General features: G+C 38.3%; 1 non-coding gene across 1 annotated transcript; it reads left to right on the top strand.

The window, feature by feature from the left end:
• Positions 1-7177: 7177 nt before the first annotated feature.
• Positions 7178-7249, top strand: Trnaa-cgc. Its single transcript has one exon. It is a non-coding gene; the product is annotated as a tRNA-Ala (tRNA).
• Positions 7250-23945: the final 16696 nt, after the last annotated feature.

The following is a 23945-nucleotide window of genomic DNA, read 5'->3' as shown; positions in this document are numbered from 1 at the left end:
ATGCGTAGATACGGACTCTATGTCTAACTATTTTGGCAAAGAAGCAAGGAATGCAATCAAGATATTTTAGTCGGGGACAGTTTTATAGTTAGATAGTTTTATATTAGTCGGGGCTGACTTTGACCAAAATTAAACATGTCAACAACTTCCGATTTAATTACACGAAGGATCAAATCAACTGATTTCGGAGTTACTTGGTGGAACAAAGTAATACTCATCGTTGAAAAAAGTAAATAGAAATTACTGTGTCACAAACTTTTGTATTCGACTAGTTCCAACGGCTATTGCGTCATTATCTCGATATCTCTGCTCTCATTGATAATGAATCTATAGCCGTTGAAACTATTTGATAGCAATAAATTTTTTTGTAACAGTACTTTCTTTTGCTTATTTTCTACCTTGAGCAGATGAAGGATGTTATTAACCATGAAATAAATAATTCAACATAGCCGGATCCCAACTTCTGTCACGTAACCACGAATTCTCCGCAATCGGGTATACTACCAAATAGATTACTAAGGCATTTGTATCCTAAATGAATTTTAGCATTGAAATTTGCAGCATATGACTTTGGTGTTTTACCGGTTTCACACTTGACCACTAATCGGCAAATCCAACTTCCAATCCCAGACGAACTATATTATTTTTCACCTTGAATTTTATCTTTGGTTTAAAACCTGTGCGCATGACTGTCAACACTATCACTTATTACACGCAGCACTAATAAAAACAGGAATATGCTTGTTTAAATGAAAACGTATCACGTATTGTTTTTGGAAATTGCATTTGAAAAGCAGCAATTTTAATAGTCTATATTGACTCTTGTTTGTTTGTGGCTCAGAGAGTTAACAATCCCTTACACTTGTCTGTAAATATCGTTGATAAAAGTCAGTCTAAATGCAAGTATAAATGCAAAATTTCACATGAGTATTACATATGAGAATAAAAGTCGTTCGCATAAAGCGAGGAGCGAGAAGAAATCTGTTTTTAAATAAATATCGACGAAATTCTGCTATTAATGCTTAATTGTTTTCAGATGTGTTTCACCGTGAATACATCCGCAAGTCGTGAACGGATGAGTTTAAATCCCGACCGTCTGAAGCCTACCTATCCTCCCTCTCTCTTGGGAGAATTTTTATTGCTCATGAGCCTGCGTTTGCGTGAGAGGAAGCAAAAAAAAGTTAGCTCCTCGTAAGTAAGCCACTGACCGATCCTCTTAAAAGGCATTCGACACGATGACTTTATAATCTTATTTTCCACACCGTGCGTGAGGCTGAAAATTTATCTGATAGCGTTTTGATGAGATGATGTGCTCAGTAACGAATTGCTCCGCCGGGACAATTACCAAAATTGAAACGAGCCGATGACCGACATCGCTGAGATTAAGTGAAAAATCATGAGAGGAGAGAAAGATGCGTCGTTGATTGCTTCCACAATAATCACTCAGCGCACGCAAGGAGACACGTACTATGTGGTGCTCAAAGAAGAGGAGACTGGAAACTAACATAATATGATAATTGATATCGTGATTGATGGAAACACTTCACTTTTACAACAAGAGTAAGCTAATCCGAAAAGGATTACGGTAATTTAACCTTTCGACAGTTATGTAGGCTTTAAATAAGTGATGTTAGCTTTTGGATACGCGGTGGAAAAGCTCACGGCTGATACAAAGATATCTTTTCCGTAAAAGAGAATGAGTTTTTTTTTCTTGAGAGATCCTCTTTCTCCCTTGCAAACCAAGTGCTGACCTTATTAATATCCCTATAAGTCTCTCAGATTTCCCTGACTACCAACATCTGATTCTATTATTTACTTGTTTCTGAGTCTGGTTGTATATTTTTGTGTTCCGGAATGAACTGATCCGTAGTAGAATAGACTTAAGTTCTATTTAAACTGAACGTTTTTTTGTTAGCTTATAGCAAAGAACATTGTTTAAACAATTTTTTATGCATCAAAATCATATAATCAATTCCGTTTCGAAATTGATGATGAATATAAACCAAAACGTTGGCAAAAGTTTCATTTAAATTAAAACACCTACACTCCAAGATTCAAATTTAATATGAAACATAAGAGGTCAAGAAATGAAAAGAAAACTCATTATATCTACAACTATACAACTACTCAGCAAGCCACCACAATAGTCTCATCAATCCTGCTGCTATTCTCGAACTTATTTGATTTCTATACATATAATCCTCTCTGCGAGCCGACGGTAACGCCGTAGTCACGTCTCCATGTGCATAGTAAACGTGTGCCCCAACAGCAAGAATACGCACGCAACGTATTTCACTCTCTTTGTGTTATCAGTAGTTCCCAGCCAATGGCTGTCTACTACTCGTTTCAATATTTATAGTTTCCGGCTAGATGTGAGTCATGGCAATTCCATTAATAAATGAATTTGGGGGAAGGGATGTGGGATGGAAGATGAGCGGTTTTTGGGAGTTTGTGTTTAGTTTTATCAGGACGGTGGTAATCCCATAGATGAGCGATTAGTTCATTATTTGTTAAGGGCAGCGATTTGGCGAATTTATGAAGAGAGCTCTTTAGACAGTGCAGCAATGGTGTGATCTTCAGGTCCTTTCGTAGGTTCCGGTTGCTGATGAACCACGGAGATCGCGGCAACGTCCGGTTGCAGTTTAAACGGCCAGCGTCCTCGAAGATGGTCTCTACGGAGCATATCTGTCTTTAAAAATTAAAAATGGAGTTCCAAGGATAAATAACTGCAGTACTGAGATAGGATATTGAGTATATATTCTATTTCCGATTATATATACTACGGACATATAACAACCATTGTTAACAAGGCTATGGCAGTGGTTGGGACCCTATATCGTCTGAACGAGATATCCGATATCCGAGTGCCTTTAAATTCGTCTTCATTGGATGTGTGCAACCCATCCTTGACTATTGCTCTCCCATTTGGTCATCTGCTTCTCCCACCACACTAATACTACTCAACCGTCCACTCAATTTCTTCTTAGCAGTAGTTCGACATCGCATACCTCACCTCAGATTCTCTTCACGTGCCGAAATACTTCATTCGCTTGGATTATTACACCCCAACCACCGCCGATTGATATCAGACATCAAATTTCTTTACTGCATCATGAAAGGGTCCTTCAGATCCAGTGATCTTCTAACATTCTTTTCACTACGCATTCCTGCTCGCAAAACCCGAAATACTGAAGCTCTACACCAGCACAATTTCCGTCTGTCAATATCCCATTCATCCCTTTTTTACCGCTTACCTTCTATTTTCAATTAAATCTCAAATACTTATTCTTCTCTTGACCTCTTTGCCTCCCGCACCAATTTTAATAACCAATTGAAAAGACCATCTTTTTGACACCCAACTTTTGTATGTATTGTATATGTTGAAAATGGTTGTTATTTATGAGGTTATTTTTATAAATGCTTTTTAATTATATTTACATAATTTATTTTGTTTATAAACCCAATGTAAAGGCCGTAGTGCTGTTTTTGGCGTTATATAAATAAATAAATATTCTGGGAGACATATATGTTATTTTCGGCTAAGTCGGCGGGGTGGCGCCGCGGTCTCATTAACGGTGCCGGCGGCGCCTGACTTTAATATATACCACATTCTATACAGTCGCAACAAGTAAGATCCTTTTTGTGCAGTGGATGTTAGCAGCGGTCTAAATGGTGAGCGAGTGTAACAACATTAATATGCTTTGATATAATGTGTTCATTGCTTAATAATTTGCTGCAGAATTTATTAGAAAATGCATCAACAAGGATATTTAAGTAAATATTTGAGGCAGATGGTCCACACTCTTTGGAAATATATAGTCTTACGCTTCAATCCTCCTGCGGCAGCTATAAAATTGATGGTCAAACATAAAATCAAAAGAGGATAACTATATTGTGACAAAACACAAAGCCAGCAAAATCTAACTTTGGAAATATTTAATATTTTGATTTGAAATAGTCCAAATGAAAACACTCTAGATATGCTGGACTGCACCACCAATGTCTCTGTTTACCGCTGATCAAAATAGGGAAAATTAAATGGTATGACGCAACTATATATGGTCCATACTTTGAGTGCAGAATCTAAATTTTCACGACTATAGCAATGGGCTGCGGAAGGTAAATAATATTCGCGAGAACTCTCTCAGAAATGAAAATATGGGCCGATCATGCGCCGCATTTCTCGCATCTCCCGTCGTACAACTACGATGGCGGGCGAACCCCCCTCTTAAGGGGGTCGCAGTCCGGAGACCCCTTTCCGAAGGGTTTGGAGGGGAGGATGTAGTGTGCATGAGCTGAGGGTCGCTGGTGCATCTGCCAAGGGAAATAAGAAAGATCCACCCTTCGGAGAGCAATCAGCGTGAGCCGACGGCGACGGAATACGTGTCGCCCCACTTTCCTTACTTTTTAATCTTTCGCCCGGCGCCATCTTCCTCCACCTCCCCATCCCTCCTCCTTTTCTCATTTTTCCCAACGCCTGGTTTCGATCGGAACCGGATCGGTTCGGAATTGAAAAAAAAAAGAAAAAAATGTGAAGTTCGCTTCAGGTCAAAGGGGGACGATACTTATGTCTCGGGTCCCGTGGGAACAGATGAGCTAAAGTGTTCGTGCCGAATATAAGGCACTGGCGTACGTAGATCCTCATTGCGGGGGGTCCTTGACCCTCACTTAAATTCAGCTTGTGACAGTATAGCTTTAAATCTATAGAAATATTATTTAGCGTCAATGGCCTCTTAGAAAAACTCGGATAGAAATCACTGTCAGACGATAGATTGATAACTATACAAAAACTAATAAGTAAATTCAAGGGCAGATCATTTTTCGACGAAATTAGCCATATCTTACGAACACCAACATACAACGGTAGATCGCATCATAAAAATAAAGTAAGAGGGATGGACTGTAGAACACATAGGTTTAGAATGTCGTTTTTTCTGCGATTGATGAGAGACTATATCGGTAGCGTTATGACTTAAGAAGTAGGTAAGTTGACTGTACTAAGTACAGTGTACTTACGTATATCTCAATGGATGTTTCTGAATTTTCCTAGTACTTCTTACAGCATATTATGCATGATCTAGTTCCATAGGTGCCTTCAAAAGAAGGATATAGATAAATCCCACAGCTTATGTGTGATGTGTGTTGCAATTGTTGTGCATGTTCTATATTTTAATATTTCCATACCACCGAAAACAGCTTTATACGGTCTTTTACATAGGGGTTAAAACATGTTAACATTTTAACGTACTCTAACAACCATGCCCTGGATAGGAATAACTTATCCCAGGCGGAACTCGAACCCGCGACCTCCTGTTTGACAGCCGAGGACTATACCCCGTGGCCACCGAGGTCGGCGGGGTAAATTTAAATCCTCTGGTGCATTTTTGCTACGGTTAACCCCTTGCCAAACATCTCTGTAGGTGGCTTGCAGGGCAATACTATGTAGATCTCGTCGCGCACAATTCATTAAACTAATTCAGACTATGGTACTTTTTTCTTTTCCCTTTTTACCTCATTTCATAACGTCAATTATTGACTGTATTACTTGTATTACTAAAAAGTGGAAACGATTCTTATCCCTTCATATAATTTTTGTGTTTAAGTGTAACTTAAACAATTGAAAATAACATTTCTGGAAATAATTTCAATGAAATATTTCGCTAACGCAATGATTCGAATCGAATGTTAGATATCATAGATGAGGGTAAATATCACCCCAGGTTAAAGCAAAGGCACGTGAAATTGACACATTTCATGATAAGGGGCTGTATCCTTTCCCTGGGCCATATGACACCTCAAGTGATATTTGTTTGAAGCTGCTCATAATATTTAACCGGGAATCGAACCCGGACCCTTCGATCAGCAGTCAACGCTTTACTAACTGGAACACCACTCCCCCAGCGATTCCATCCGACGGTTGATATGGATAGGCCAGGATAGAGCTCAGCGAGAAATATGGTGCACCTCGAACCAAGCTCACCATAAAATCACGAATAAATTTATCAGGGGCATTTATCCATATGCTCATTGAATATAATAAACTATTTCAGGCTCGTCTTTGTGGAAGTTGCCAACAATTACTCATATAATGAAGCACAGTTGTAATACTCCACAAATAATTAAAAATCATCGACCCGGGTTATGGAAGGTCCAGAAGTCACTAGATTGCCAAAAGTTGAAATTGCTCATAGTGAAACACAGTGGTGTAGCCAGGGGGGGTTCGGGAGGACCGCACCGCCCCCCAGAATATAAAAACACAATCATTTTCCTTCATAAAAGACAACAAAATATTGAAAAATCATAAATTTAAAAAATTTTTCTTTCACAAATGAAGTTTTTTCGATTATGAAAAGTGTTAAAATTAGTTTAAAACCCATTACTTAATTACTTAGTACCCTGTTTTTCAAAAATTTCCCCCTCCTGGTTTTGGACTCCCCCCCCCGAACGAAATTCCTGGCTACGCCACTGGTGAAACACAATCCACACTTAATTAAATATCAACCAATCCAGGTTGCATGAAGATCAAACATGGAAATGAGCTGCCGAAACCTGGGTCGGTTATCATTGAAAGAAGTGTGGAGTATTACTGTTGCGTTTAATTTTGGACTCAATAAATACCCAACCCACTAGGCCCAGTGTCTTTAGTGTACGCGAAGTTCACTTCATCAGGTCATCTGGAAGTATGATGCCTTGGGGTCCCGTGGGAAAAGATGTAATGATGCGAGCGCGCAAAGATATCGGTCTCCCTCTCTTGGGCACGTGAAGATATCGGCCCTCGCTTCAATTACACTCTCCTCCCACGCCGCTAACGATCTCCCCGGCCAAAATTCACCCTTATCGAGAAGCGAAGATGGATAACCTGTTATGCGAGGAGGAAAATCTGGCACAGTCACTCCGTTTTGTCACGGATCCAGTTTTGCTTGCACACGCTTTACTCGCTATCGAGCATCCGCATCATTAACTTCGGCGGTGTTACCACCACCTTAATGATATCCATTTGCATGTTTAATTATGCACTCATGTACCCAAGTGTTGATTATGACTCGATATGTAGGTTAATATTTTTTAATTAAAAAGCAAAAGAGTTGATTTTGTGGAAGCAGATAGATCTTAACAAACACTTCGTCGAAGTATTTTGATAAACTAATCCTTAATGAAACCACCCTTGCATGTTGCCGGGGGTGTAACTCAGTGGTAGAGTGTCTGCTTCGCATGCTGAAAGTCCTGGGTTCAAATCCCAGCACCTCCAAATTATTTTTATGGCTTACTAGAGCTTTTGGTTTGATTATTTTTTCTATGAAAGGTAGCTACTAGAAATACTTAATAAATTACAAAATTATCGGGAAAAGTGGGAGTGATGATATCGATAGTTTTCAAAATTTGAAGGTAGACTGGTTTTTTTCTCAAAACATTTCGGAATGCTGGTGTACTGTTTAGGATTCACGGCTACAATTGTTTATATAGTGACAGTTTTAAATGTATAAAAGGTCCTCGTATTGCCATTTTACATCGTTCTATACTTCACCACACCCCTTTCTACAACCTAGGTTTTCAACCTTTCAAGAATACGGACGTGGATAGTAATACATATCAATAGATTCACTCATCTAATAATTATAACAACGAATCGGATTAGTCCCCTTTCCTCATACTCCAGAGTGCAACTTGAGAACTTTGATGATGTCGTAGACTCTCCACGATAGCTTTTTCGGATTTTAAATTCTAATTCAAAAAAGTTATTCAAATCTATTCTCTAATGAAGAAATTTAAAAAAATGCTTTAAAGTTTAGAATTGAGGAATTTATTGAAAAATAAATATATGAAAATCGAAAGCGATAGTTGCACTGAATATCGGTTGCTATAGTTGTGTGCCTAAATTTATGTAATATAGATGTGTGTGTAGAATGTGGTTGAAGTTTACAATCTTTCCTCGGCTTTTTGTTGAACTGACATGACTGAATTCGTTTGGGCAATAGAGCTCTTCAAACTCGTGTGTCTTTCTTTTCAATGATAAAATATAGTTAATTTATTTGTTACTTAAGTGATTTAGCTTTTCCCCTCTCATGCACACGATGAGTTGGATTTTGCAAACGATTTCCAAATCACAGATTTTGGTGATAAAACTTTTCAACACATGGGCGTGAATCTAAATATCGCTCCCGTCTTGATCAGGAAACTGATAAGAGCCTCCTCCTTCACTACAGTGATGTGCCTAATGAAGCGTGAAATCTCGGAAGCAGGGAAGCAAGGTCGTAGTCCCACGCTTACTGGCTACATTTAGCGGCGAGGAATTGGCAGAGACCACGATGAAACTTATGCACTGCTTGGGTATAGACTTGGCGCGCTTTCAGAGTTTCACGGTAGATGTAATCTAGGCCGATGTTTGCGATAGTTTTCGAAAGTTCCGTCACAGTGAAATGTTCCTATTTGCATCGGCCACGTTAAGTGGCTTGGAGGCTGCAAACAGATTACCTCAAAGTGACAATTCATAGCCATTTTAGGATATCAGGCAGCAACAATCTCAATCAAGCCGTTACAAACTTATGGCGATATGTTTAGCGAACATTCACTGACAATGTTTATGAATGGATCTGTAAGCAAAGTAACGCGACGTTGAGTTATATAGTCCTCAATAGATGTGAATCATGTGCACAGTTGCATAGTTTATAAACGCCATGGATGAAATTTGACATGAAAAAATCATTTGGCTTAGCCTGGATTCGAACCCGGACTATTATTACCTACAAAAAATAGAAAGCTAAAGTGAAGACATGGTATTTATACCTCTAAACGTAAATATCATTAACGTAATACATCTGCGTTTTCCACCAGGGAGGGAATCTAATTTCCTTGCTATTTATTTGCGTACAGCTGCTTGATGAAATATAGCCCTCAGCTGTAATGAATTTCATGCCATAAACCAAGGTTGCACGATTAATTACGACTCATTTTTTTTAAAGTGCCGATCAATGAGTTTTTCCCTTGAATTTTGGAAATAATCGTAGTTTCATATTTTAGGGAATCCTGAAAACGCGTATCTGCATTTAAATTTTGCTGTATGCACATTAAGGAATAGACCTTCCTCGACACAGCTTGTGTTTCTTCAATACTTGATTTCAAGCTTCGCTAGCGTGGCTCATATCAGTCTTTTAAAGTAAACCATAACTGACGCCATGAAATCTTCTTCGGCGGTCGAAATTGAGATTGAGAGAGTATTTATCCTTTGGTAGAGAAATTCAAATTTTGAAAAGCTAAAGAACTCTACCCACAGCACTAAATAAAGCCATTGTCGGCCTCGGTTGCAGCGGGATCAAGTGCCATACTGAGAGTCGCGGATTCGAGTTCCGACCAGAAAGGTTGCCCCTATTTAGGGCATGGATGTTATAGATCGTCCTATTTTGTTTTGTGATAGATAACCACGCTGTTAAAACCTTAAATTCGTTGTTTTCGTGACGCTGAAAATATATAAATATCATAGTTTATGAAGTTTGGATAGCTATTTCTATTATTTGCGAAATAAAATTTAGCAAGTACAGCACTTTATATACCCCAAATGGCGTAATGTTAAATTTGACTATATATAGTAGTGGGCATTCTTTTTCCTGAGTTGATGATTAATAACAATTCAAAGTCTGATTGGTAGACTGGTTCATTAGCTTGGATCATGATGCTTATTACATCCCAGTTGAGTTTGAGAAAGTAATATGTAGATTTAATATCTCTACTACCATCCCAAGATATTTTAGACCCATATTTCATCCCATAAGATATATCACAATTTTACTGAGAAAAACTGAAACTTACATTCACCTGGTTTTCAATACTTTCCTAAGACATAATCTTTGCAAATTTTCAACCGCACTTTGATTTCTTTAGTAAAATATTCACGCTCTTATAATTATTACTGTTGTCAACTACTATGCCAGCTTCAGGAATTTATATATTTTCTACCTCTCGGGTTAAGAGGACGCCTCACTTTCACTTGTTTCTTTCTTGGCAACATATTACTATTTAAAAACTTGCTATCGCAAAGAAATACCTTGGGCACAGAGTATATTTATACTCTGTGCCTTGGATGTCTACAGAATACCCATGCTAAGATTTTCCTACATCTAAAATTTGAATATTTTACCGTAATGAAGCTGTTACAATCGTAATTTTTTATTCTAAATGCTAGGGAATATTGGCAAAGGTCTACACCTCATTCAACAACGGTCACAGATAAAGATTTTAACGAGTACTCTGTCACCAAGAAACACAAAAATCGATCGGCGAAGAGGGTGCGTGGATACGTCCTCTTAATGGTTGTCAATATATTTTTAAGACGATTAAAAGTTTGAAAAAATTATTCGTAATTTTTTAAAATTTTACATCCTGGAAAATGCTGTCAAGGTCTAAAACTTAATACCACTGCGTTAAGAACTAGAGTTTTGACGAGTATTATGTCACCGAAAATTGCAACAGTAATAAATTTAATCAGTCGAGAAGGAGTTATTTGTCCTCTTAATAGTTGTCAATATTTTTTTCCAGATGATTAAAAGTTTGAGAAAATTAGTAGTAATTTTTTTACTTTATATAAGTACTAGCAGATGCTGTCATGGGGTCTAAACTGCATACTACTGCAGTTACAGCTTAAGTTTTACAGAGTACTACGTCACTAATAAATACAAAATTTAATCAGTCTAGAGGGAGTAGTGCTTCCTTTTAATATTTGCCACTATTTTTTCCAGATGATCAAAAGTTTGAAAAAATTAGTAGTACTCTTAAAAAATCTAACGGCCCTCGCATCTGCCAGCAAGCTGGATCAGATGGCTCCTAATTCGATCCTTGAAGCGGAGGAAAGGTCGTCTGCCATGCACTGATGCGCCGTCGATCAGGGTTACGTAAAGGGAGGCTGGAGGTCCACTCACTCTCCGACCATCGGAATGAGGAGACTATATTCGAGACACCCTCATCACTTCTCCCTCAGGAGGAAGATTACACTTTCCCCCGACTCCCCTCCTCACTTCTTTCCCCTTGCGATCACTCCACTCAATCCGGAGAAGATACGGTGTCGATCGCCCTGATGTTGTCCCGTCCCTCACGACCGTAAAAAAAGAAGAAAATCGTAGCGCGTCCGAGCGCCATACGGTCTACTTCCGAGAGAGGGGAAAGACCCAAGCGAGCAAGGGCCCCTTCTCTTTCATCAGTCCCATCATCTTCCCATACCCTCATCCTGCTTCCTTTCCTTCAAGGTATACATCGCCTCGTTTTTCCCTCGCTCATTTATGATTTTTTCCTCCTGTCTGCCCTAACTTCCTTCACCTTCCACCTCCCCTTTGGGTTTTAAACCATATGATCTCTCATCTTTTGTAAGCCACGAGACTTTTAAAAAAGGCATAGCCTTTTCTTTGGTGGGGGGTTTTTAAAGAGGGGAAAGTTTGGTTGTAGAGGGGGTGGGTTTCGGTGGTGCAGTCCACCTGTGCATCATCTGCTGATCCGATGAACGAAAGGCAAAGGTCCACATTTGGGAAAAAATCTTGAGTTGCCCTTGATTTTTCTTTTCAAGGGTCGAAGACATCGCAGCGCATCGGGTAGGAAAGAAAATATCCGAATGTGTCTTTTCTTCTATTTCCTTCTGACCCTGACACGATTTGTGTAGCATTTGAGGCGCGATTGAGTTTTCCAACCGCGGAGATTAGTTTTATGAATGCCGCTGCCTATAGCAGGTGTTGCAATTATTGTACACACCTGTTCGTCGGTTCAAGTTCTACAGATATGATTTAATATAGTACTTTTAATTGTTCTTTACAGTATACTCAAAATGGCAATTTCAGCATTCAATGCACAATTTCAATCATGCTCCAAAGCTATAAACATACTGCCATGAATCAAGTACACGTATCAATGTCAATATTTTTTCAAGTTGGTTATTGGGTATCGATCTTTTGAGCTTAAAACAAAAATTGATAAGCCAACGGTAGTAGCAGTTTATTCTATTATCGATAAATTATTTATTTCTTGTTACTTTTACCACTGGAACTATATGTAAAAGTTAATTATTTCTCAATAATAATTGTTTAGAGATGCATTAACGCATATACGAGCTTACAGTCCAATTTTACGTTTAGTATTAAAATTCTACTTACCGCTCCGTCTCTTCTGGCAGATATGGCATTAAGATGGCACTGATTCAAAGAATGCTGGTTTTCCCGTATCCCACGTTGATGGAAGGTTCGGATTCACCTATCAATGATTGCTTTGCTGAGAGCCATCAGCAAATCTGAAGATATGAAATAAAGGAAACGCATGTGTAATTAATTACCAAAGAAAAATTTCATTCGGGTATATTACAATTCTTTATGGTAACTTATGGAGGGTATTATAGATTGAACTACGAAAACATTTCAGTGAAGCTTGGTACACTGATGCCTTGGTAAACATATGCCTCCCATTTTTAATTTTCTTCCTAATTTTTACAAATCTGACCATTTATTTAGTTACTCTTGAGACGGTAAGAAAATATTTTGTTCCGTTTTCTGACTTAGTTTTAAATGACTCTGATTCACCTCTGAATTCGTATATATCTTTTACTATTATGTTATGTAGTTGTATGAACATATATTGAATATTGCATAGCAATGGTCAGGTTAAATAGTGCTTTCTCATTTCATAATGCCTGACATTACTGTTTTACAATGGCATTAAAAGCTGTGTCTAATAATGAAAATAAGACTCAATTGAAAGATTTCATATGATAAGATATATTTGTAGTCATATTTTAGTAGTAGGTTAATTTTCTACTGAAGGAATAAACACGGTTTAACCTAATTTTTCTAAAAAAAACGTACATCAATGTACCAGAAGGTGGCTTGAAAGCCGAAACTTTTCGTTGTGTTAAATAAAATGTAGAAGTCACAAAAAAAGAAGGCATATTCATTACTGTTAGGTACAATCCAGTGTAGAAGTTGAGTTGAGTCCTCAGAGTAAGGATGGGGGAGAGTGCGCTTTGGCTACTGCGCATGTAGTCAAGATCCCGCATATACAGCATATACATCCCACACTTCCCACAATTCTTCCCACAAGGGATTCCCGCACTACTTCCCACGAACACGTGGTAACCATGTTGACTACAAGAATCTGCTACTGCGCAGCCTGAAAGCGCCCTCTACCCCAATCCTTACTCTGAGGTTGAGTCTAGCCATCCATAGAAGACTCTTTACTCTGAGGTAGGTACCACCTCGATGAGTTGCTTCTTCGAATGGAGGGGAAGGTGGAAGGGGCCAGGCGGTAGTGGAGGGAGAGGAGGGGAGGTTATTTGTGTGTGATTGTCGGGGGACTTCCCGCACCGGCCACCTGGTGAGCCACCTGTCACACATCTCATTCAAACCTTTTGCCTCCCCCCCCTAGCCATTCGCCCCTTTTCCACCCTCCCTCGAAACGAACCCGGCCAACCTGCCCCGCCAACCAATCAACCCCATCTCTCCTGCAGCCACCCGTTCCACCCCCTTCCTTCCTTATTCATCCACCCCGTGGGACCCTTTAGTCGTCTCCTTTCAAAAAATCTCAGGACCCCGCACTGCATGTACTCCGATAACCTCGGTGGTCCTCTATTACCCCATCGTTTACAGCTTCATCTCTTATATGCCTCGTCAGACTACTATCATACCAGCGATCGTACAAACTTCGTGCATTTGAACTACGATGGTGCAAAGTCCTCTGTATTGCCGATAATATTTATTTGTTTATCAAGTTGTCCACATACAGCATATTTACCAGGTTAGAGTGGCACAATAAAGCAAACATAAAGAGTACAACACACAAACATAATACTGACGAATATTTCTCGGGTTTGCAGCCAGGTTAATGCTTTTATACTAGCCGACGTTTGACGTTTGTGAAATTGGACTTCCATAAAGTAACACAGCCTTGAGGATGGGAGACAGGTCGCCTTCCGAAACGTCGGCTTGTATAAAAGCATTAACCTGGCTGCAAACTCAAGAAATATTCGTCAGAAGTATTCACCACGAAAAATTAAAATCGTTTAGAAACATAATAAATTTAAATGAATAGCAATGCATTGAATGTAATCATATTGACCTTAAGAATTTCTGTTAAGTTAGGAAAGAAAAAGTTACGTGCACTAAACCCAATGAGGGAGTAGTATAGAGACCTACCATCCAGATACTCTGACGGTAAAACCTGTGCTGCCCTCCACTGTTGAAATCGTAAGTGAACAAGAGTCGCTTAGCAAAGATGTTAAGGTAAGTAGTAGTGTTAATTCTTAAATTTCTTATCATGTCCAGATTCTTTCTTGCTGAGACAACTCCAGGAGTAATTTCTTCAAAATGGGAGGCTTCATAAACTTTTCGTACTTCTCTCGTCGCCATCCTATTTCAGTTTCCATGGTTTCCCCTGGATACTTTTTCAACAGCATACTCAAGAAATTACTTCAGGAAGAAGAGATATTTTCATCGGTTCTCTTCATGCGACCAATGTATTTCAGTTCGAGATTTCAATAGAAACCCAAGTCTGAAAATTCGAAATAGATGTTTGTGGCACTATTTTTTAATATTCTGCCCTAGTTTCTCCTCCGAAAAATATGAATCGTAAGGTTATCCATCGAAAATCTGTAATGGCTGTGGAAAAATTGGGGTTGCCTCTCTCCCTCACAATCGTTTCTCCATAATTCCGCTCGATAATGATACGGCATTACACCTGCTTCCACAGAAAAAAGATAATTATAAATTACGTGTAACTTATAGATATATTATCACATTGGAAATTAAAAGATGACAGAAATACATTTTGGGATTCCCTTTGAGAAGAATAGAAGTTAGCATTGAGGGATATAAACATGACGATTCACCTCTAACTACCCTTACACTTGGTTACTCAACTATTTCCCAACGGATTTGTCATTCAAAACTACTCCGAAACAGTTCTTTCAAAACTTCTGGTAAGAATCAGAGCAAACTTTTGATTCCCTTATAATATAAAAAATGTGAAATAAGGTCTAGTATGAGTAGCTGATAATTTAAGCATTCACAATTCGTTCGTTGAAGCATATTTTAATTAATTTTCACGCATTCCTTACCTGTTTTTAAATAATGCGGCTGCCATGATCATTAGGGTCGACCGAAAAAAGGTTTCTTTCCTGATCAAATTATGCGGGAAAGTTGCGAAATGATATCAGGATCTCGCACACAAAATTAGTCTTCATAATCGTTTGATTATGAAATCAGCCTCATTTTTTTGCAAAATTTTAAACTTTAGAGCTCGGGCGGAAGTGGTTAATACTATCCGATTTGAAAAAAATACTTTAGTGCGAGATCCTGACATCATTTCGCAACTTTCCCGTACAGGGTGAATTTGATCAAGAGACAAAACCTTTTTTTGGCCCACCCTAATGCTCATACATTCAATTGTAAAAAAAAATTTAAAAAATTACCTACTTCCTTCATCGTGAGAATGCTACCGTTTATTAAAAATAAATACCCAATACCAGCAAAGAATAGAGTCCAAGCATATTTTCTGCTTGGACTTTATTCCTTCATTTTAGTCACTTTGAACTTCAGTTTTTCCCTTCTACATCTACATCTACATAATACCCTGAGAGCCATCTCTAGGGTGTTTGGCAGGGGGTGATCAATCACCAGCATGCAGCATGCAATTGGACTCCCACATGCACACCACACGGTCCAAAAAGCGTTACGTATTCTAACAAATTATACTACCATATGCTGTTAGAAATAATAATAAAATTAAGAAACATGCATTAAGTTTTACATAGGTTAGTAGGTTACACTACAAGTCATCTAATATATTTATGAGTTCTATCGCTGCCGTTATTATCTCTTATTTATCGTGGAAAATAAAGACATTCTGAACCTGTCTCTTCTACAATCTATCTCTCTTATTTTATTTACATGACCTGATATTCCGCAGTATGTTGGCGTGGCTTCCCTTAGGTGGCAACGGATCGTAGAGCATGAAGAATGGAGGCAACTTAAAGTCTCCCCTCTTGACCTAACTCTGAAGTCCTATTCCCGAAAATAAATCTCGACTTGCGTGCGCGCCCGCATCCCATAACGGGGGATTTTGTTCCGGGTTTTTGAACTCATTACCATTCGATTCGCTGGGCACCTAACTAGCCCCAGTGTGGGGAGCGATTTTTTTCCCAGGCTAGTAAAGTAAATTAAATTATCAGATGTATTCGAGTTCAGGTGGCCAACGGGTGATGCGTAATCGGGCCGTGGAACGGGAGATGCCGCGGATCGCGAAAAGTTAATTGAACCCGAGAGAAAAAAATAAAGCTCGGGTGGAACGGGGAGAGATTCTTTTTGCACGTGAGCGTAAATTATCGGGAGGGTGCATTCTTTCCTGAAATATCTAAACGTGCGCATCACGATTTATGGCCCACGCATGAGATGGTAAGCAAAAGAGGAGGCATTTAGCACTCTTTCGCATCCTGAAAAGCGTCATAAGAGCTCTATTTCGCCTCTTAAAATGTTTCTTTTGAAGATACTAACTACTTTGTGAAGAAGAAATTTATGGAATATTGTCTGAGTCGAAAAAAAGACTAATATTTTTGGCACAGGAAAAATTTCGGCACTTAAATTTTTTGATACCAGCATGAAGGGGCTTTTGTGATACATATACAAGCTTTTCGACGAAAATCTTTCACCTGGATATTTTAATTAAATATGTTACCCACATAAGTTAATAAAGAGAGGGGTCATAGTTCGTCCACGTTTCCAATTAGCACTCTTCCGTATCCTGAATAAAATTTCTATTTCGTCTCGTAAATTTTTCGTTTGCATGTACTTCACACTGGTGAAGAAGAAATTTAGAGAATTTTGTCTGTGTTGGAAACTCGGCACTAATATTTTTGACACAGAAAAAATATCGGTCTCAAAATTAAATTTTAATACCGGCATAATGGGACCTTTTTGACACATATAAACTGAACACTTTCACGTGGATATGTTAGTTAGATATGTTAACTATATATTGCTAATCAAGAATGGGTTAATAATTCCACTATGCTCCCAATATACCTGAGTCTTTTACATGATAAAAATTCAACAAGTGATTTCAAAATTTATTACTCGATACATATTCTTAGCAATAAGTTTTTACCCTTATTTTCGTTATATTCTGCTATGCAGTCATTAGTAAATGTACAAGTATGTTTCATAGAAACATATTTTATTATACTAATTATTATTTGAATACTGGAGTTTAGAAAATGTCAAACACATTAAGGTCTTTTTGCTGGGTTCACCAATAGTTTCATGGTTTTCAGTATTTGAATAACAGACCAAAGGATGACCTCGCTATGACGTACTGTATGCTTTCGTATGCTCTCTCTCTCTCGTTTTTATCTTCTTGGAAGTAGTGCGCGCAATTTTTGTGCTGGGGCTGCTATCCGACAATGGTTGCAAGCGAACACTACGAAAATGTTGGATGGCTCCCAATTTTACTTATGTCTACAAATTGAAATATATATTCGGTGCGGAATTTAAAATGTGAAAGAACATTAAAAGAAAGGTGCAAAGTTGTGTTACTATTATAATGAAAACCTCGTTGGGGATGTTTTGCCCATTTGTGGAACTTATACTGTATTTATTGTTGAAAAACGATGAGTGACGTTGTATTTATTGTTGAAAAACGATGTGTGACGTTGAAATATAAAATATAAAACTTTTTGTGTAAGAGGAGCACCATTCATACTGTGAGGAAGATGTTATGGGATGTCGCAATCCCGAAAAATATTTATCGCATATTTTCTCAAAAATTAATGTAGCCAAAAGGATGAAAGGTAGATTATGATGAATCTTTATGAACCTTAAAGGTTTAAATATGGTTTTAATGACATCGTGAAAAAATGGAATTTATGCCTGAAAGACAAAAAGGTGAAAGAAAAAAATTAAAGTAGTCTCCAATGAAAAAACGTTTAGGCTGCAAAAAAACAATATATTTTTTATCGAAGGAGGTTTGAAGAAGATAGGCACAAAAAAATGGTTCTTACAAATAAAGGTATAAAATCGTTTCAGGCTTAATTTTGTGGCTATATCCATGATTAGAACACAAATGGTAATTTCCACACTATTTTATTTTACACTCAACGACCGACCGTGTTTTCGACACTTTGTGTCATTTTCAAGGTCAGACAATGTTTCAGACAGACAAAGTTTCACACTTGATGCACTGAATAGTAGAGGCCTTCACGTTGTAGAAATCCATCTTACTGATTTGTGAATGAAAAACTTTGCTGTTTCTAAAATTTGAAACTTTATTTTCCTGACTAGTTTCGATACACTGTATCATATTCATAGGACTAGCAGTACAAGTAGCGTCGTTGTGGGTTGTATACCAAAGAGGGGAAGAGTGGAAGGGGTGGGGAGGGGTAAGGGGTGGAGTAGAGGAGATGTCTGTAGAGCGCTACATTTTATTACGCGAAGAGCAACAATGTAGCACTCTACAGACATCTCCTCTACTCCACCCCTTACCCCTCCCCGCCCCTTTTACTCTTCCCCTCTTTGGTATACAACCCACAACAACGCTACTTGTACTGCTAGTCCTATGAATATGATACAGTGTATCGAAACTAGTCAGGAAAATAAAGTTCCAAATTGTAGAAACAGCAAAGTTTTTCATTCACAAATCAGAAAGTTTCAGACACTTTGTGCCTTGAAAATGACACAAAGTGTCGAAACCATGGTCGGTCGTTAAGTGTTAAACAATATAGTGTGGAAATTACCATTTGTGTTTTAGTCATGGATACTTGAAAATAAAATTACAAAAAATAAGATTTTTTGCAGCGAGGAAAGAAGAAATATTTGAGAAACCGCACGAGATGTCACTTCGATAAAAAAAGCTCGGGTGAAATGCAAATTGCGATATTTTTTATATAAAATTATGGACGAAAAAAAATCGTGAGGATAAGCCGACGATAATAAGTGAGGATAAGATGTGTGTACGACATTATACCCTCACCTAGTTTTGAACCATGATGTATGAAACTCAATGAGTCCATAGGTATTAAATTTGTGCTCGAATGATATCATAACACGAGTTCTCACACCTTTAAGAGGAAGGCAGATGAAAAAAATCTATGCCGTCTCTGAAGATGCCGTCACGGCAAAAAAAGTATGCTTGAGTAAAAATTAAATCAATAAAAAATTTAATTTTGAAAACTTGTGAGTGATAAGAAAATAATCAAGTTCAAAATACATTTTTGCCGATAAATATGATATACCACCTTCAACACAGGTGTTCGAAGTTCGAACCGTGAGAGCGTGCAATTTTTTTTAAAGTCACTCCTCTAATGATATCATTTATTAAAAAAACGAGTTTTCACACCTTATAAAGGAAGACGGAAGACTGAAAAAAAACTTGAGATGTCGCTGAAGATACCATCAGAATAAAAAAATACGTGCGCAAAATTAAAAAAAAATATTATGACTTCGGAAACTTATGAGTGAAAAAACATTGAGGAAAAAAATATAAATCTGTGAATATGATACTCAACACCTCAACACCGGCGTTCGTTAAACCATACTGTGTGAACTCCTGTGGCGTAGAGAGCTTACACACTGGTGTGGGTTTGTGTTGGAGTATAAGTTTACAGAAGCGTGGAAAATCCGTTCTGGTTCGCGTGAGACCCACCCCCACCCTCCCACTTTCTCCCCCTCCCACTCACACCCTCCTAAAGCCTGCGTCCCCCACCCCCTCTTGGATACGGAAGCGACGGCACTACGGCGCTGCCGTGATTGATGGGAAGGCGTCGGCAGGTCGGTCGTGTGGGCGGCAGACGGGCAATAGCACCACCACGCAGGGAGGGCGGAAGCAGCGGTAGTCTATATGCTGCAGACAGAGAGACAAAGAGAGGAAGGGAGGAAAGGTGTGCGGCAGGGGGTGTGAGGCGAAGAAAGTGGGAGGAGGCAAGAGGCTTCGAAGTGGAGGAAGAGTGTGTGTAGACTTCTTCTTGAGACTCCACTTTACCCGGACGACATATGGGTGAGATTTTGGGGATTTTTTTGCAGTAGGAAATGCCCCCCACCCTTGGACCTCATGTTACCCTCATACCCTCTGCTCGCAGGATGGCTTCGTCTGCTGTTATGCCGAGAGATTTATTATGTGCAGTGATTGGTGCCTTTAAGAAAAATAATGATAAGTAGCTTCCTTCGAGGAACGAATCAAATGTCTTTTTAGTCAAAATCATGATAAGTGCCCTTTTTATTTCAATTTTTCAATCGCTATTAAGTAAATTGGGCCATCCACCTTTTAATTCTTGAGAATTCTATTGAAAAGTATGCAGCTTTTTTATTGGCGCTCATGACAATGCTTGTCATCGTGAATAAAAATGCAAAAGCAATCAGAATATCGATTTAACAATGAAAAACTGATATCATATGCACCGTTAATACATGTTAGATTAAATATTTTTCAAGAAAAAATAAAACAGAGCGCGCGACCATCCAGCTTAGTTAAGTTATAAGCAAAATGTGCCATTATAATAATATGCCTTGGGTACAAATAAAATGCGTAAAAAGTTTAATTTAGAAAATTTATGAATGATAAAAAAATATTCAGGTTCAAAATAAATTTTAGCAGCTTTTTATCCTCCCAACCCACCCTTGTTTTCAAATATGTAGCAATGCATCCAAAAGATTCCAAATGTAATTTGAGTCGGTAACCGCAAAACGGAGCATTGATTCCAATGGGATGCCTATGATCCTAAAATCATATGTACTACTAAAGTCAAAGTTTATGCAGAAATATGAAGCAATAAATACAAATGCTGATGGGCTATCGGATGCCTTAAAAACAAATGAAAACAGAAATGCTGTGAAAAAATACAATCTATCAAAATTAAATTACGTTGTCTTGGCTCGGTAGGTACCTATACAAAATGTGGTAGAGGACAAAAGCTTTTGTCATGTCACACTTAATAACACCTTACCCAACCCTAGTCTTCAGGCACTCTCGTCTAAATTATAAGGGCAAGGGTTGCCACTATCAAACCTCCGATCTCAGGCTTAGCAAAGACCCCTCCCGAGCCCCGTGCAAATTTCGTGAGTTGATATCTAAAAGAGAATCTGGATTGCGTTGAGTCTCAGAGGTGAGCTGTTTCATGACCTCGTTCCAAGTTCTTTTCTTTGGGCTGACATGACTTTTTCAAGACTTCCGAGAATCATTTCTATCGGTGAATTTGGTCATTTTTATGGTCACTATGACTGAGGATATGATAACGATTAAATTGGAATATTAAAGGGCTAAGGTAAATAAAATTTTGTTGTGAGGACTACATTCGCAAAGACAATCGTTTATACCAATCTATTTCTTTGACAATTGCTGTAAATTATTATAGAATAGACAGATGCTATGTACCATAGAATATACTAGAATTAAACATGATTATATATGAGCAATCATTTTGTAATATGTTTTTATTGGTACTTCAGGTAAATGCTACGCCATCCTTATACCAAATGATCTATCTCTCCGATTTACTTCCAATTTATCACTCCATACATATGTGGTCGCTGTGAGGTCGATGACTCTACGATTTGTACATTGCAGCAAAAAATGACGGACATGGTTTCCGTGAGTTTCCCCTATCCAGTCCTCACATAATTTAAGTAGGAATTATCATACTTAACTGATATATAATAACTTATATAACTGATATATAAGTTGCAAGAGCCCACTGACCATGAGGGAGATGAGTTATTCATTACTTGTTTTTGAATTTGGTCAAAAATCTGTTCTTTCAATCGCTTCCTGGCTCTAAGTATCAATAGAACAATGAAGGTATCCATAATAGGCAAGTTTCGCCTTTTCATAAATGCGCAAGTATTTTTTGTTATTATGCGCAATATTTTTATGACTGTATGTTGTTCACCTCTTGCATGCTGATGATTGGTTACATGCTTTGCTTTTTCTACCAATTTATTACTTTCTCCCTCCCCCCTAACCTTGATCATATATAAGTATCATGACTTGGATCTGACTTTTGTACCTGAGGATGACGACGCTGCGTCTATTACTATTTTAACTACTACTATCACCCGCGGAAATGCACACTAACAAAATGGCAATTTTCGCTAATGTGGTTTATTTTTAGTTAACCTACAGGTGGCTCGCAGGCAGTGGCGCAGCGAGGGGGGTTTTGGGGGATAAACCCCCCCAGAGCTCAGAGAAATTTTTAAGTTTAATCCATTTTACTTCATTTGATTCATATACTTACTTATAGATGAGTGTAAGGGTTAATAAAATATCCATAAAACCATAAAACCAGAAAGCCATAAAACTCACCATTTTGAAGCATTTATCTTAAAAAATTCCCCCGCACCTCCCGCTTATCCTGGCGGGTATATCCAATCACCCTAGGTCTAGTTGCGCCTAAACCCCTCCCAGCCTTAATTCCTAGCTGCGCACCTGCTCGGAGGGTATTATGTAGATTCAATTATCCTAAAGGTTAATTTACCGTCGGTTGCTACCTTTAAGGTTATGTTCAATTCATCTGACTGGTGAGCCCGAAACAGAACAGGAAGTAAAACATAAAGTTTAACCTTCCGTTGGACGCAATGGACCTGCAGGCACAGCGCGAGTTTTTTTTTTCATTTCTCCGTGCTACTAGGCGGCGTAGACTCTTGACGCTTATAGTTGCTTTTTATTTTGACATGCCCTATGCAACCTTCACTTTTCGTATTTATGCTGACAGATCAGTGGCGGATTATTCGTTATAATTAAGCAAATAATGGCACAATAAAGCGATTTAAAAGTATTATTAGATAAATAAGTTAGGAAAATTAAAACCGCTGATCTTATAGAATTCACATGCAAAAATACTTAACATATAATAATACTTTAATAGCCTAAAGAGTAGGTACGTTAAATGGCACCTTACTGGATCGGTCCCGGGTCGTATGACGGCATGTTAAGGGAAAAATGCATAGCATGAAAAGCATCATGTAAATGTTCGAGCACACTAATAATGGTGTTATAAACTTTAAAGGTGCACCACTGAGCCGTGCTAAGAGTTAATAATATTTTTCTTTACATCTGTGCCTGTCAGGCACATTTCGCCTGAACTCAGCAATTTCAATAATGCGCCTGACGAAAAGTTAAGAGTTAAAACATTTTTTGTATTAATATGAAGCACGTTAAGAATAGAAACATAGGAATGCAACTTGAGTAACAAAAACCATAATATGCCTGTTTACACCTTACACTACGTTAAACAAACCATCATCGTTCATAGAAAATTAGCAAATTATAAAATCGGGAATTTATGGCTAAATTGGAGCGTCGTTATATGGCTATCAAAAAGGAAACAACCGTATTACCAGTAAACTTGTTTTTAACAGCATAAATGTTTTTTTGATGAATTATTCTCCGGTTTTCAACTTGGTTAACTCAGTCGTTTAGGCCGACGTTTCGGAAGACGACTTGTCTCCCATTGTCAAGGCGTGTCACTCAATGAAAGTCCAATTTCACACTGAGTTAACCCTGTTGAAAACCCGAGAAGAACTCATGAATATAATTCACCGGGAGAAATTAAAATCGTTGACGTGTTTTTTGTTTTACTGTGAGTACGACGCAAAGGCATAATAATTCACAAGTATTTACAATATCCCGTTCTATTATTTATTTTATCGGCCGTTGCCTCTCTGAGTCATTCAAAATGTTCCGAATAAACACTATCCATTATCAGAGGAGTCCCGAAGCTGTCTTGCATGGCATATGGTAAATATGATTCTCCCTCCAATTACTCTTGGGCTGCTTCTTGAACGCCTCGTGGGAACACTTCTCGTATTTCTTCCCCAAGTGGCTATACTGTGAATCGGGGCTTCTGGGCCCGTGCTGTAATCTCATAAACTATATTGTACTCGGAGGAACCACCATGAAGCTGACCGTGACCAGCAGGCCAAGGCCAAGGTTAACATCCTCTT

Source organism: Ischnura elegans, chromosome 4 (genome assembly GCF_921293095.1).
Source record: "Ischnura elegans chromosome 4, ioIscEleg1.1, whole genome shotgun sequence".
In the NCBI taxonomy this organism is placed as follows: Eukaryota; Metazoa; Arthropoda; class Insecta; order Odonata; family Coenagrionidae; genus Ischnura; species Ischnura elegans.
This window is presented reverse-complemented; position numbering and strand designations above follow the sequence as displayed.